This window comes from Leucoraja erinacea, chromosome 12 (assembly GCF_028641065.1).
Source record: "Leucoraja erinacea ecotype New England chromosome 12, Leri_hhj_1, whole genome shotgun sequence".
NCBI classification, from domain to species: domain Eukaryota; kingdom Metazoa; phylum Chordata; class Chondrichthyes; order Rajiformes; family Rajidae; genus Leucoraja; species Leucoraja erinaceus.
In genome coordinates, this window is record NC_073388.1 from 47,996,258 (window position 1) to 48,011,838 (window position 15,581).

Genomic DNA, 15,581 nt, shown 5'->3' on the forward strand with positions numbered 1-15,581 from the left:
GTTTGGATTCTGATCCTTTACCACACCAGGATGAGAGAGGTGATTCCCACTGTTAGGCCAGTGAATCCCGGTGGAAGTCTACTCTTCTGTTCGAGTCCAAATAGAGTCCAGCAGCAGATACTGCAGCCTGTGTCAGAGTCACAGAGTGATACAGCATGGAAACAGGTCTTTCGCCCACACCGACCAACAGGTCCCATCTACACAAGTCTCATCTGCTTGCGTTTGGCCCATATCCCTCTAAACACATCCTATCCATGTACATGTCGAAATGTTTCTTAAACATTGTGATAGTACCTGCCTCAACTACCTCAACCGGCAGCTCATTCCATGTGTGAAAGTTACTCCTCAGGTTCCCATTAAATCTTTCCATCCTCACCTTAAACATATGTCTTCTGGTTCTTGATTCCCCTACTCTGGACAAGAGATTCTGTGCGTCTACCCGATCTATTCCTCTCATGATTTTATACACCTCTGTAAGATCACCCCTCATCCTCCTGCGCTCCATGGAATAGAGTCCCAGCCTGCTCAACCTCTCCCTATAGCTCACACCCTCTAGTCTCAGCAACATCCTTGTAAAGGATGTTGCCAGTTGTATACCGGTCATTCAATTTGGAACCTTGAGCAAAGAGCAAACTGCTGGAGGAACTCAGTGGATCAGGCAGTAACATTATTAAGAAGGGCACAGGCCTTCTTAATCTCCAGCTGGAAGGGGTGGGATCTCATGTAGATATAACCATATAACCATATAACCATATAACAATTACAGCACGGAAACAGGCCATCTCGACCCTTCTAGTCCGTGCCGAACACATATTCTCCCCTAGTTCCATATACCTGCGCTCAGACCATAACCCTCCATTCCCTTCCCGTCCATATAACTATCCAATTTATTTTTAAATGATAAAAACGAACCTGCCTCCACCACCTTCACTGGAAACTCATTCCACACAGCTACCACTCTCTGAGTAAAGAAGTTCCCCCTCATGTTACCCCTAAACTTCAGTCCCTTAATTCTCATGTCATGTCCCCTTGTTTGAATCTTCCCTACTCTCAGTGGGAAAAGCTTTTCCACATCAACTCTGTCTATCCCTCTCATCATTTTAAAAACCTCTATCAAGTCCCCCCTTAACCTTCTGCGCTCCAAAGAATAAAGCCCTAACTTGTTCAACCTTTCTCTGTAACTTAGTTGCTGAAACCCAGGCAACATTCTAGTAAATCTCCTCTGTACTCTCTCTATTTTGTTGACATCCTTCCTATAATTAGGTGACCAAAATTGTACACCATACTCCAGAATTGGCCTCACCAATGCCTTGTACAATTTTAACATTACATCCCAACTTTTATACTCAATGCTCTGATTTATAAAGGCCAGCACACCAAAAGCTTTCTTTACCACCCTATCTACATGAGATTCCACTTTCAGGGAACTGTGCACAGTTATTCCCAGATCCCTCTGTTCACCTACATTCTTCAATTCCCTACCATTTACCATGTACGTCCTATTTTGATTTGTCCTGCCAAGATGTAGCACCTCACACTTATCAGCATTAAACTCCATCTGCCATCTTTCAGCCCACTCTTCCAACTGGCATAAATCTCTCTGTAGACTTTGAAACTCTACTTCATTACCCGCAACCCCACCTATCTTAGTATCATCTGCATACTTAATAATCCAATTTACCACACCATCATCCAGATCATTGATGTACATGACAAACAACAATGGACCCAACACAGATCCCTGTGGCACCCCACTAGTCACTGGCCTCCAACCTGACAAACAACCATCCACCATTACTCTCTGGCATCTCCCATTCAGCCACGGTTGAATCCATCTTGCTACTCCACCATTAATACCCAACCATTGAACCTTCTTAACCAACCTTCCATGAGGAACCTTGTCAAAGGCCTTACTGAAGTCCATATACACAACATCCACTGCTTTACCCTCATCAATTTCCCAAGTAACATCTTCAAAAAATTCAAGAAGATTAGTCAAACATGACCTTTCAGGCACAAATCCATGTTGACTGTTCCTAATCAGACCCTGTTTATCCAGATGCTTATATATATTATCTCTAAGTATTCTTTCCATTAATTTGCCCACCACTGACGTCAAACTAACAGGTCTATAATTGCTAGGTTTACTCTTAGACCCCTTTTTAAACAATGGAACAACATGCGCAGTACGTCAATCCCCCGGCCTATTCCCGTTTCTAATGACACTTGAAATATTTCTGCCATAGCCCCTGCTAACTAACACTACACTAGCTTCCCTCAATGTCCTAGGGAATATCCTGTCCGGACTTGGAGACTTATCCACTTTTATATTTCTCAAAAGTGTCAGTACTTCCTCTTCTTTGAATCTCATAGTTTTCATAGCTACTCTACTTGTTTCCCTTACCTCACATAATTCAATATCCTTCTCCTTGGTGAATACCGAAGAAAAGAAACTGTTCAATATCTCCCCCATCTCTTTTGGCTCTGCAGATAGTTGTCCACTCTGACTCTATAATGGACCAATTTTATCCCTCATTATACCTTTGAAAGGATAGGGTGGTAAAGAAAGCTTTTGGTGTGCTGGCCTTTATAAATCAGAGGATTGAATATAGAATTTGTTTAAGAAGGAACTGCAGATGCTGGAAAATCGAAGATACACAAAAAGGCTGGAGAAACTCACTGGGTGCAGCAGCATCTATGGAGCGAAGGAAATAGGCAACGTTTCGGGCTGAAACCCTTCTTCTGAAGAAGCGTTTCAGCCTGAAACGTTGCCTATTTCCTTGCACCCGCTGAGTTTCTCCAGCCTTTTTGTGTACCATTGAATAACGAAGTTGGGATGTAATGTTAAAATTGTACAAGGCATTGGTGAGGCCAATTCCGGAATATGGTGTACAATTCTGATTGCCAAATTATAAGAAAGATGTCAACAAAATAGAGAGAGTACAGAGAGGATTTACTAGAATGTTGCCTGGGTTTGGGCACCATAGTTTTACAGAGAAAAGTTGAAAAAGATAGGTCTTTATTCTTTGGAGCGCAGAAGGTTAAGGGGGGACTTGATAGAGGTCTTTAAAATTATGAGAGGGATAGATAGAGTTGACGTGAATAAGCTTTTTCCATTGAGAGTAAGGCAGATTCAAAAGAGAGGACATGATTTGAGAATTAAGGGACAAAAGTTTAGGGGTAACATGAGGGGGAACCTCTTTACTCAGAGAGTGGTAGCTGTGTGGAATGAGCTTCCAGTGGAAGGGGTGAAGGCAGGTTTGTTTTTATCATTTAAAACTAAATTGGATAGGTATATGGACGGGAAAGGAATGGAGGGTTATGGTCCGAGTGCAGGTAGATGGGACTAGGTGAGAGTAAGTATTAGGCACGGACTAGAAGGGCCGAGATGGCCTGTTTCCGTGCTGTACTTGTTATATAGTTATATGGAAACACCGTCTGTCCATCTCCCTCCACAAATGCAACCTGACCCGCCGACTTCCACCATCAAGTTGCGTTTTGTTCACGATTCCAGTATCTTCAGTTCTCCGTTGGGAATCTTTGTGTGCACGGCAACTGTGCGATGGTGATAGGTTTGTACTCTCTGTACCCTATGGTGGTATGCAGAGCCCCCCTGCCTGCTATTAAACTTGTCTTGAATGGAATATCCCCTTACAGGATATGTTCGAAACATGGTTCAAGAATCAGGGCACAGGGGAGATATTACAACCAAATTCAGATTCAGATTCAGATTCAGATTCAATTTTAATTGTCATTGTCAGTGTACAGTACAGAGACAACGAAATGCATTTAGCATCTCCCTGGAAGAGCGACATAGCAAATGATTTGAATCAATAATAATAAGTGTCCGGGGGGGGGGGGGGGGGGTGATTGGCAGTCACCGAGGTACGTTGTTGAGTAGGGTGACAGCCGCCGGGAAGAAGCTGTTCCTCGACCTGCTAGTTCGGCAACGGAGAGACCTGTAGCGCCTCCCGGATGGTAGGAGGGTAAACAGTCCATGGTTTGGGTGAGAGTAGTCCTTGGCGATGCTGAGCGCCCTCTGCAGACAGCGCTTGCTTTGGACAGACTCAATGGAGGGGAGTGAGGAACCGGTGATGCGTTGGGCAATTTTCACCACCCTCTGCAATGCCTTCCGGTCGGAGACAGAGCAGTTGCCATACCATACTGTGATACAGTTGGTAAGGATGCTCTCGATGGTGCAGCGGTAGAAGTTCACCAGGATCTGAGGAGACAGATGGACCTTCCTCAGTCTCCTCAGGAAGAAGAGACGCTGGTGAGCCTTCTTGATCAGAGTTGAGGTATTGTGGGTCCAAGAGAGGTCATCGGAGATGTTGACTCCCAGGAACCTGAAGCTAGAAACATGTTCCACCTCCGTCCCGTTGATGTGGATGGGGGTGTGCGTGCTGCCTCTGGACTTCCTGAAGTCTACAATGAGCTCCTTGGCTCACCAAGATCTGGAATACCCAAATTTCACCTGAATGCCTCAAAATGCTGCTTCCTGTGCGTGAATATAAATGGAAGAGCGAATGTGAAATGCAGGCTAAATGTGTGGGAGGGAACTACAGGTGCAGATTTCCACTGAAGATAGAAACAAAGTGCTGGAGTATCAGCGGGACAGACAGCATCTCTGGATAGAGGGAGTGGGTGACATCTCGGGTATGAAGAATGGTCTTGACCCGAAACATCACCCATTCCTTCTATCCAGACATGCTGTCTGTCACGCTGAGTTACTCCATCATTTCGTGTCTATCTTCGGTGAAATGCAGGCTCTCTTCTGAGGTTGAAAAAAAATGACAAAAGACCAAGGAAAAATCCCAAACACAGGATCCCTGCCAAATGAAGTGTCATTTTCTTCTCTGAATCTGGAAGCTGTCACACACACTCTAGTTCCTGCCAGCGGATTTCCTTGAGGTGTTTGTACAAAAAGCTGTACCTTCTGCACGGCTTCCTTTAGGGTAGACTTAGTCATCTGGTATGATGCAGGTGATAAAGCTTTATTCTCAGTCCAATTTATGTCTCTGTGCCCATTGTAGAAAGTAAAGAAAGCTTTAGTAATACAGAGACAAACTCCGTCGGTGCTACCTTTGAGCAAGAAAGAATTCATCAATCACTCAATCAATTAACTAAGCAAAGATCAACCTTCTAGAGGAACTCAAGGGTTCAAGCAGCATCTGTGGAGGTAAAGAGATATACAGGACCATGACCTTGTATTGGGATGGAGAGTGTGGAGGGAAGATAGCCATTATACTGAGGTAAGAGGGACATCCCCATCATCAAAGGAAGCTACATGAGTTGCTGCCTCAAAAAGGCAGCCAGTGTCATCAGAGAGCCGCACCACCCTGGCCACACACTCATTCCACTCCTGCCATCGGGAAGAAGTTATACAAACATTATGCAAAGCCCCTCGGGCAACTGTGACCATAATATGGTGGAATTCTTCATTAAGATGGAGAGTGAAACAGCTAATTCAGAGACTAGGTTCCTGAACTTAAAGAAAGGAGACTTTGATGGCATGAGACAGGAATTGGCTAGGGTAGACTGGCAAATGGTACTTAATGGGTTGACGGTGGAGATGCAATGGCAAAGATTTTAGGATCGCATGGATGAACTGCAAATATTGTTCATCCCTGTCTGGCGAAAAAAAAAAATGGAGAAGGTGGTTCAGTTGAGGGTAGTCCAAGGGAGAGGTATATAAATTGGCCAGAGGAAGCAGCAATGAGAGAAATTTAGAATTCAACAGAGGAGGATAAAGGGGTTAATTAAGAGGGGGACATATAGCATGAAAGAAAGCTTGTGGAGAATATAAAAACTGACTGCAAAAGCTTCTTTAGATATGTGAAGAGGAAAAGATTAGTGAAGACAGATGTAGGTCCTTACAGTCAGAGACAGGTGAATTTATAATGGGAAACAAACAAAATGGCAGAACAGTTAAATGCGTACTTTAGTTCTGTCTTCACTAAGGAAGACACAACCAATCTCCCAGAAACACTAGGGGACTGAGGATCTAGTGGGAGGAATTGAAGGGAATATACATTAGCCAGGAGATGGTGTTAGGTAAACTGTTGGGACTGAAGGCAGATAAATCCCCAGGGCCTGGTGGTCTGCATCCCAGAGTACTCAAGGAGGTGGCTCTAGAAATCATGGATGCATTGGTGATCATTTTCCAATGTTCTCTCGACTCTGGATCAGTTCCTGTGGAATGGAGGGTAGCCAATGTAATGAATGAATGAATGAATGTATGAATAAGTTTATTGGCAAAGTATGTACAGAAACAAGGAAATTGCCTTGGTGCTCCGCTCACAAGTAACAACACAACATGCAGTAAAGCATTAAGAATAAAACATAAAACATTAAAACATTAATAATAAAACATTATGGTTTAAACATGTGAATTAAATAAAATACCTGAACAAAAGGAGGCTACAGACTTTTGGTTATTGAGTAGAGCTACTGCTCGATTGTTAAGGATGTAATAGCAGCACCTTTGGAAAGCAGTGACAGGATCGGTCAAAGTCAGCATGGATTTATGAAGAGGAAATCATGCTTGACTAATCTTGTAGAATTTTTTGAGGATGTAACAAGTAGAATGGATTAGGGAGAGCCATTGGATGCGGTGTTTCTGGACTTTCCAAAAGCCTTTGACATGATTCTACACAAGAGATTAGTGAGCAAAATTAAATCACATGGTATTGGGTTAGGGTATCGACATGGATAGAGATATGGTTGGCAGACAGGAAGCAAAGAGTAAGGAATTAATGGGTCCTTTTCAGAATGGCAGGCAGTGACTAGTGGGGTGCGGCAAGGCTCAGTGCTGGGACCCCAGTTATTTACAATATATATGAACGATTTATACGAGGGAATTAAATGTAACATCTCCAAGTTTGCGGATGACTCAAAGCTGGGTGGCAGTGTGAGCTGCGAGAATGATGCTATGAAGTTGCAGGGTGACTTGGATAGGTTGGGTGAGTGGGCAGATGCATGGCAGATGCAGTATAATATGGAAAACCTCATTATCCACTTTGGTGGCAAGAACAGGAAGGCAGATTATTATCTGAATGGTGTCTGATTAGGAGAAGGAGAGGTGCAATGAGACCTGGGTGTGCTTGTACATTAGTCACTGAAAGTAAGTATGCAGGTACAGCAGGCAGTGAAGAAAGCTAATGGCATGTTTTGAGGGTTTGAGTTTAGGTGCAAGGAGATCCTACTGCAGTTGTACAGGGCCCTGGTGAGACCACACCTGTAGTATTGTGTGTTGATTTGGTCTCCTAATTTGAGGAAGGAATTTCTTGTTATTGACGGAGTGCAGCGTAGGTTCACCAGGTTAATCCCGGGATGGCGGGACTGTCATATGAAGAAAGAATGGGTCGACTGAGGTTTAGGAATTTAGAAAGATGAGAGGTTATCTTATAGAAACATTTACAATTCTTAAGGGATTGGACAGGCTAGATGCAGGAAACATGTTCCCCATGTTGGGGGAGTTCAGAACCAGCGGTCACAGTTTATGAATAAGGGGTAGGCCATTTAGGACTGAGATGAGGAAAAGCTTTTTCACCCAGAGAGTTGTGAATCTGTGGAATTCTTTGCCACAAAAGGCAGTGGAGGCCAATTCACTGGATGCTTTCATGAGAGAATTAGATAGAGCTCTTAAAGATAGCAGAGTCAAGGGATATGTGGAGAAGGCAGGAACGGGGTACTGACTTTGAATGCTCAGCCATGATCATAATGAATGGTGGTGCTGGCTCAAAGAGGCAAATGGCCTTCTCCTGCACCTATTTTCTATGTTCCTATGTCTCTATGTTTCTAACCCGAAAATTGTAATGTCCAGGTTCAGTAGTAGTTTCTTCCCCAGAACACAACAACCTCCAACTAAGCTCCGAACTTGGGGACATTATTTTTGGCTTTGCACTATTATTGTTTGTTTATTTGTTTTATATAAAACCTTTTGTGTTTGTTCTGGAGTTCACAGAGTTTATAGTGTACTATCATTACTTATTGGTCGTGCTGCTGCAGTAAGAATAGACAATAGACAATAGACAAAAGGTGCAGGAGTAGGCCATTTGGCCCTTCGAGCCAGCACCGCCATTCAATGTGATCATGGCTGATCATCCCCAATGTCATTGTTCCGTTTCAGGACATATGACAATAAAATACTCTTGACTTGACACTTAACTTGTGGAAGTATGAGATGGGGTGGTACAGGTAGGTGATAAGTGGAACAAAGTGAGGTGGGAGATAATGCCCATCACCTCAGTGATGGCCCCGGGGGAACCCATGTTGTCTCAGTGGGAACTTGCAAACTTTACATAGACAGCCTGGAGACCAGGATTGAACTCTGATTACTTCTGTGAAGTCCCATGAATTAGGATACACGCACCAAAACCCTTCAGGCAAATTCAAGGGGAGTGGCAAATCTATGGAGAGGCTGACCAAGAAAGCGTTGTCAAAGAAATGTTTGGTTGTGGGTAGAAAGGAGCAATGAAGGGAGTTTCAGCAGCAACTCATCTGAAGTGCGATTCTGCTAACTTGAAGTTTGGGAGGATATGAGATTGGATACTTGCCTTGAGTTGAGTTAGAAGCAATGAGGAAAAAACAGATTAACAGTTAATCTGTATAACCAATGTTTGATTGAAGTGTTGAAAACTATGACTCCAGAAACAGTAAAATATTGCCAGACATCACCTGCTCCATCTTTTATGAATAGGAATACGTCAAGAATAGGAAAATGAATTCCTTTGTTAATGGACAAAGCCTGGTCAAAGTTTGATCATGTTATGGTCAATTGAATCTAAGATGGGCAAGCAAGATGGGTCACTGTTTGAAATGTAGATGTTATTATTCTCTCAGCATCAACTGTGTGGAAAATGAATCGTAATGACAATGGTAGCTAACACGAAGAGGTCAAAGTCCCAAGGTTTTTTACAGGTTTAACTCACACAGGGAATTTACCTGTGAACTTTGGTACAGCAAGGGTTGAAATGGATAGAACTACTTGGTGAAATCTGTGAGTCAATGAAAGTTTAATTTCAAGCAAAATTCTTTTCATTTTGTTTACATATTTTCATTTTCATTGCAAACCATTGTTCTTGGTTGCAGGCCGCTCCCCAGTAATTGCCTAAATGAGTTTTCTCTAAGCCTAAGCATGAACAGAGAAGGCATCAGAGTTGAACATGACTTTTTACTTCATCTGATGCTGACAGTAGCTTTCTGGAAAGTAAAAATATCCTCTTTCCAGGTAAGGCACCGATCCACTTACATTCTCTCCAATCTGCTATACTGCATTTGGTTTCCTCAATGTGCTCTCCTCTACATTGGTGAACCCTAACCTAGATTGCTTTGCAAAACAATTAGTCATAGAGTCATAGAATGATACAGCGTGGAAACAGGCTCTTCGGCCCAAATTGCCCACACCGGCCGGCATGTCCCAGCTGGGACTATTCCCACTGCCCGCATTTGGTCCATATTCCTCCAAACCTGTCCTATCCATGTACCTGTCTAACTGTTTCTTAACATTGGCATAGTCTCAGCCTCAACTACCTCCTCTGGCAGCTTGTTCCATACGCCCTCAACTCTTTGTGTGAAAAAGTTACCCATCAGATTCTTATTAAATCTTTTCCCCTTCACCTTAAACCTATGTCCTCTGGTCCTCGATTCACCAACTCTGGGCAAGAGACTCTGCATCTACCCGATTTTATACACCTCTATATGATCACTCCATAGGAGTTATCTGAGCTACTATTTGTCTGCCAGTTTGGACCATATAATATAGAACATTAGAAGATAAAGCAGAACAGTACAATGTCTGTGCCAAACAGAGCTGGCCATTCTTCCCTTCCACTTTTCTTTCATTGCTATGTACATCCCAGTAGGCTGGACCATTCAATATCAGACACACTTTACAACATTATCAACACATTACACTGACAAAGGAGTTATATTATTTCACACCACTGCATTGTTTCACCCGTTGTGTTCTCATCTGCCAACTCTGTTACCAAGACAATTTCTTTCTCCCGTTGGCACTTGCCATTCCTCCCTTCCCTTTTCCTTTCCTTTACATACTCTGGTCTGCCGGGTCCACCCCAGTGGTCCCGGCAACCGCTGCGGCCGATCTCGCGCCGTGGACCGAGGACTCATTCACCGAAGATGGAGTACCTCAACTACCTCCTCTGTTCTGCCACCATGGACTCTGATCTGGGCCCTGAGCCACCGGCATCGATGGGACCTGCGCCGCTGAGAGCGAGGTGGGCGGTCAAGAACAAGGTGGACTGTCGAGAATGAGGTGGACCATTGAGACTGTAGGGAAATCTTCGAGGGTGGAGGTGGACCATTGAGGGTGGAGGTAGAACATTGGGGACCTGTCAAGAGCAAGGACCATCGAGAGTGTAGGGGGACCCATGGTGCCGAGATGGAGGAGGACCACCGAGTTCTACCTGGCGGGGAGCCATTGACAACAAAGGGGAGACCAGGTGGGGGGGCCGTCAAGAACAAAGGGGGGACCTGTCGGGGGGGTTGTCTGCTGAATGGTTCACTGAATGTTTGTAAGCTGCCAAGGAAAGGTACTCTGAGAAGTTGAGGAGAAAGTTCTCAGCTAGTGACTCTTCTTCAGTTTGGAAGGGCTTACAAGAAATCACCAGCTACAAGAGGAAAGCTGCCCCGCTCTTTGGACAATCGTCAGCTGACCAACAACCTGAGTCCTACTGCAGGCTTGACAAGCAGAAACGTAACCCTGGTACCCTCTCCCCCACCTCCCCAACAAACATAGCCAGACCCCAGTCTGCAAATAATGGGCCCTTCTGTACACACTCCTCCCCATTCACCACTTCACACCTACTTCAAACAAGACTCCAGTCTGAAAAGACTGGACCCTTTCCCACCCACCCCTCTCCAATCACCACTTCACACCTAAGTACCCACACCCTCCGTGCTGCACAACATCACTTCTCCATCATCAACAATAATAATAGAGGAGGTGGAGGCTGTTCAGAAGACAGAAAAGACAGAAATCTCCAGGACAGGTCAATGTTTCCCCTCTACTCTCAAGCTCTGTGCCGAACAACTGGCCCCAACATCGGGAACAATCTTCCTGCATCTAGCCTGTCCAACCCCTTAAGAATTTTGTAAGTTTCTATAAGATCCCCCCTCAATCTTCTAAATTCTAGTGAGTACAAACCGAGTCTATCCAGTCTTTCTTCATATGAAAGTCCTGACATCCCAGGAATCAGTCTGGTGAACCTTCTCTGTACTCCCTCTATGGCAAGAATGTTCTTCCTCAGATTAGGAGACCAAAACTATACGCAATACTCCAGGTGTGGTCTCACCAAGACCCTGTACAACTGCAGTAGAACCTCCCTGCTCCTATCCTCGAATCCTTTTGCTATGAATGCTAACATACCATTCGCCTTTTTCACTGCCTGCTGCACCTGCATGCCTACTTTTAATGACTGGTGTACCATGACACCAGGTCTCGTTGCATCTCCCCCTTTCCTAATCGCCCACCATTCAGATAACTTTCCTGTTTTTGCCACCAAAGTGGATAACCTCACATTTATCCACATTATACTGCATCTGCCATGCATTTGCCCACTCACCCAGCCTATCCAAGTCACCTTGCAGCCTCCTAGCATCCTCCACACAGCTAACACTGCCCCCCAGCTTTGTGTCATCCACAAATTTGGAGATGTTGCATTCAATTCCCTCGTCCAAATCATTAATATATATCGTAAATAGCTGGGGTCCCAGCACTGAGCCTTGCGGTACCCCACTAGTCACCACTGCCTGCCATTGTGAAAAGGACCCGTTTACTCCTACTCTTTGCTTCCTGTCTGCCAGCCGGTTCTCTATCCACATCAATGCTGAACCCCCAATACCGTGTGCTTTAAGTTTGTATACTAGTCTCTTATGTGGGACCTTGTCAAAAGCCTTCTGAAAGTCCAGATATAACACATCCACTGGTTCTCCCTTATCCACTCTACTAGTTACATCCTCGAAAAATTCTATAAGATTCGTCAGACATGATTTACCTTTCATAAATCCATGCTGACTTTGTCCAATGATTTCACCACTTTCCAAATGTGCTGCTATCCCATCTTTAATAACTGATTCTAGCAGTTTCCCCACTACCGACGTTAGACTAACTGGTCTGTAATTTCCCGTTTTCTCTCTCCCTCCCTTTTAAAAAAGTGGGGTTACATTAGCTACCCGCCAATCCTCAGGAACTACTCCAGAATCTAAAGAGTTTTGAAAAATTATTACTAATGCATCCACTATTTCTGGGGCTACTTCCTTAAGTACTGAGCCCGCACTTCATCCTCCAGCACATAGACCGCCAGGGGACCTATGTGAGGATCCTGTTTGTTGATTTTAGCTCTACATTCCACAACATTGTGCCAGAGCTAGTACACTACAAAATTTCTGAGTTAGTCAACTCTGAACCCCTGAACCCCTCTGTCAGTGGATCACCAGCTTCCTGACAGCATGTGAGGCTGGGAAAGCAAATCTCGGACCCGCAAACCCTCAGCATAGGAGCACCGCAAGGCTGCGTACTCTCCCCTCTCCTCTACTCTCTCTACACCTCCACTGACTCCTCTGTCAAGCTTCTCAAGTTTGCGGATGACACAATCCTGATTGGACTGATCCAGGATGGGGAGGAATCTGCCTACAGACAGGAAGTGTCACAGCTGGCATCCTGGTGCCATCGCAACAACCTGGAGCTCAATGCTCTTAAGACAGTGGAATTGATTGTAGACTTTAGGAGAGCTCCCCTTCCCCTCACCTCACTCACCATCAACAACACCACAGTCACATCTGTGGAGTCTTTTAAGTTCCTGGGGACCATCATCTCCAAGGACCTTAAGTGGGGGGCTACCATCCATCGACTCCACAGTCAAAAAGGCACAACAGAGGATGTACTTCCTATGGCAGCTGAGGAAACACAATCTGCCACAGGCAATGATGGTCCAATTCTACACGGCCATCGTAGAGTCTGTCCTCACCTTCTCCATCATGGTCTGGTTTGGCTCAGCCACCAAGCACGGCACCCGGAGGCTGCAGCAAATCGTCCGATCAGCTAAGAAGGTTATTGGCTGCAACCTTCCCTCCATTGATGAACTGTACAATGCAAGGGCCAGGAAGCCAGCAGGCAAGATCATCTCTGACCCCTCTCACACAACTCTTTGAATCACTTCCCTCTGGAAGGCGACTCCGGACTGTCAAAGCTGCCACAGCCAGACATAAAAACAGTTTTTTTTCCCACGAGTAGTAGCTCTACTCAACAGCCAAAAATCTGTAGCCTCCTTTTGCTCTGGTATTTTATATTATTCACATGTTTAATCAATAATGTTTTATTATTAATGTTTAATGTATGTATCATTCTTATTTGTCACTGTATATCATGTTGTCACTTGCGGGCGGAGCACCAAGGCAAATTCTTTGTATGTGAACATACTTGGCCAATAAACGTATTCATTCATTCATTATTCGTTAATCATTCAGTCATTCATTCAGTCATACATTCATTCATTCATTTGTGAGCGCCAGAAACGTGGCGTTTCTATGTACTATATACTTGTGTACTACCTAGGTGAGGTCTACTATATGATTATACTGGGTTGTATGCAAAATAAAGCTAGGTACGTGATAATGAAGTATCATTGAATCATTGAATCTCAGTTCTGATCAAGGGTCTTTCATCTGAAACATTTACTGTTTCTCCTTCCACAGAAGCCATCTGATCTGTGGAGTTGTTTCAGCATTTTCCATGTTTATTTGACTGGAGCCTATTTTGGCCACTTAACCTGGGGAAAAGGGCTGGGGAGGGAAATGCTAGTATATGACCCTGTTTATATTATATGACCATCACTCAAACCAGGTCAAACAGAAGACGTCCTGGATCTGCTTTTTCCTAGCTTGTTTATCTATATGAAAACTTATTAATTGATTGAATCATCAATTGAGGACTTTGTTTCCCCCAATTGAGCCTGTCACTAAAGGAACTCAGTGCTTCAATGTTAACAAAGCTACTAGCTGTCCACATTTACGCTGTACGGTGGCATGTGGTGTAGTGGTAGACTTGCTGCCTTACAGCGCCAACGACCCAGTTTCCATCCTGACTACGGGTGCTGTCTGCACAGAGTTTGTACGTTCTTCCCGTGACCTGCATGGGTTTTCTCTGAGATCTTTTTTTCCTTCCGCACTCACAAGACGTACAGATTTGTCAGTTAATTTGCTTGGTATAAAATGTAAAATTGCCTCTCTTGTTAATGTGCCGGGATCGCTGGTTGGAATGGACTCGGTGGGCCGAAAGGTCTATTTCCACACTGTACGTCTAAACTAAAAACTAAAAATCTAAAACTGTAGGAAGTGGTCATGGTCTATTTCCAATGCAGAGCAACAATGCTTGCAATCTAACAAACAAGGTTTAGTTATTATCCATTATTAATGAAGCTTCATGAGTTACTATGTGCTATAATTTTTACAGACCATAAACACTGTGGGATGATTTTTGTTAATCCAAGGAATATTTCAAAGAGCCCCAGCAACTAGGCAAAGGTGAACATTAATAGTAAGATTAAACGAGAACTTACCAGTTTGAAGTTTGATCGTTATTTTATGAGGAGTAACGTTGAGGGAATACGTGAAGAACCCCGACAAGACGCATGCGTGTCATTCTTCAAAGCAACGGTGTGAAATCACTGATAACTGTAATGACTAAACATAGTAAGATTAGAGAAGAGATACCAGTTGAGTACATGATCAAGGGTGGGAGCGGAGGGCACGTATTCCCTCAACGTTACTCCTCATAAAATAACGATCAAACTTCAAACTGGTAAGTTCTCGTTTAATCTTACTATTTTACTTCGGAGTCACGTGAGTGACTACGTGAAGATTTTAAAGCTCTGTGATTTCATGCCGTGGAAACGAGTCCATGCATGACATCTGCCTTGATTATGAGGAGAATAGAGTTAACATCATTAGACATCAATACGATATTGAAACACAACGATAAAAATATTAACACCAATTATTGCCCCTATTTATGGGGTAAATTATATTACAGAACTTAAATTTGTTTCTGCAAATATTCCAGGTTCAATGACTGGATTGTTATAAAGTCGTTGGAAAGTTTCCTCCGTTGACCATCCTGTTGTCTTGAGGATTTGGTCCATAGGAACGTCCAACTTCATAGCTGCCGATGTAGCTGCAGCCCTGGTGGAGTGAGATTTAAAAATGCTAGTGTCTACTCCAGCCTTTATTAGGACCTGTTTTAGCCATCTAGAGATGGTCTGGACTGTCACTGTTTTGAGTGGCTGTTTGTAGCTGATTAAAGTGACATTTCTTCCCTCTGATGATCTTAGTATACTCCATATATAATAGTAAGTGTGTTACAATACAGAGACGACCATCTGTCGGGTAGGCCCTGAATTCTGTTTTTAGGCCTGCTGACCCCTGTCTGTTCTGTTTGACTATTTCATTAATGTGAAAAGTTAAATTTCCAGATGAAATAATCATGTTGTCCAACCTTTGTTTCTGTAGTGACTGGACCCTTTGTGCCGTGGCCAAGGCCATCAGCATGACTGTTTTCA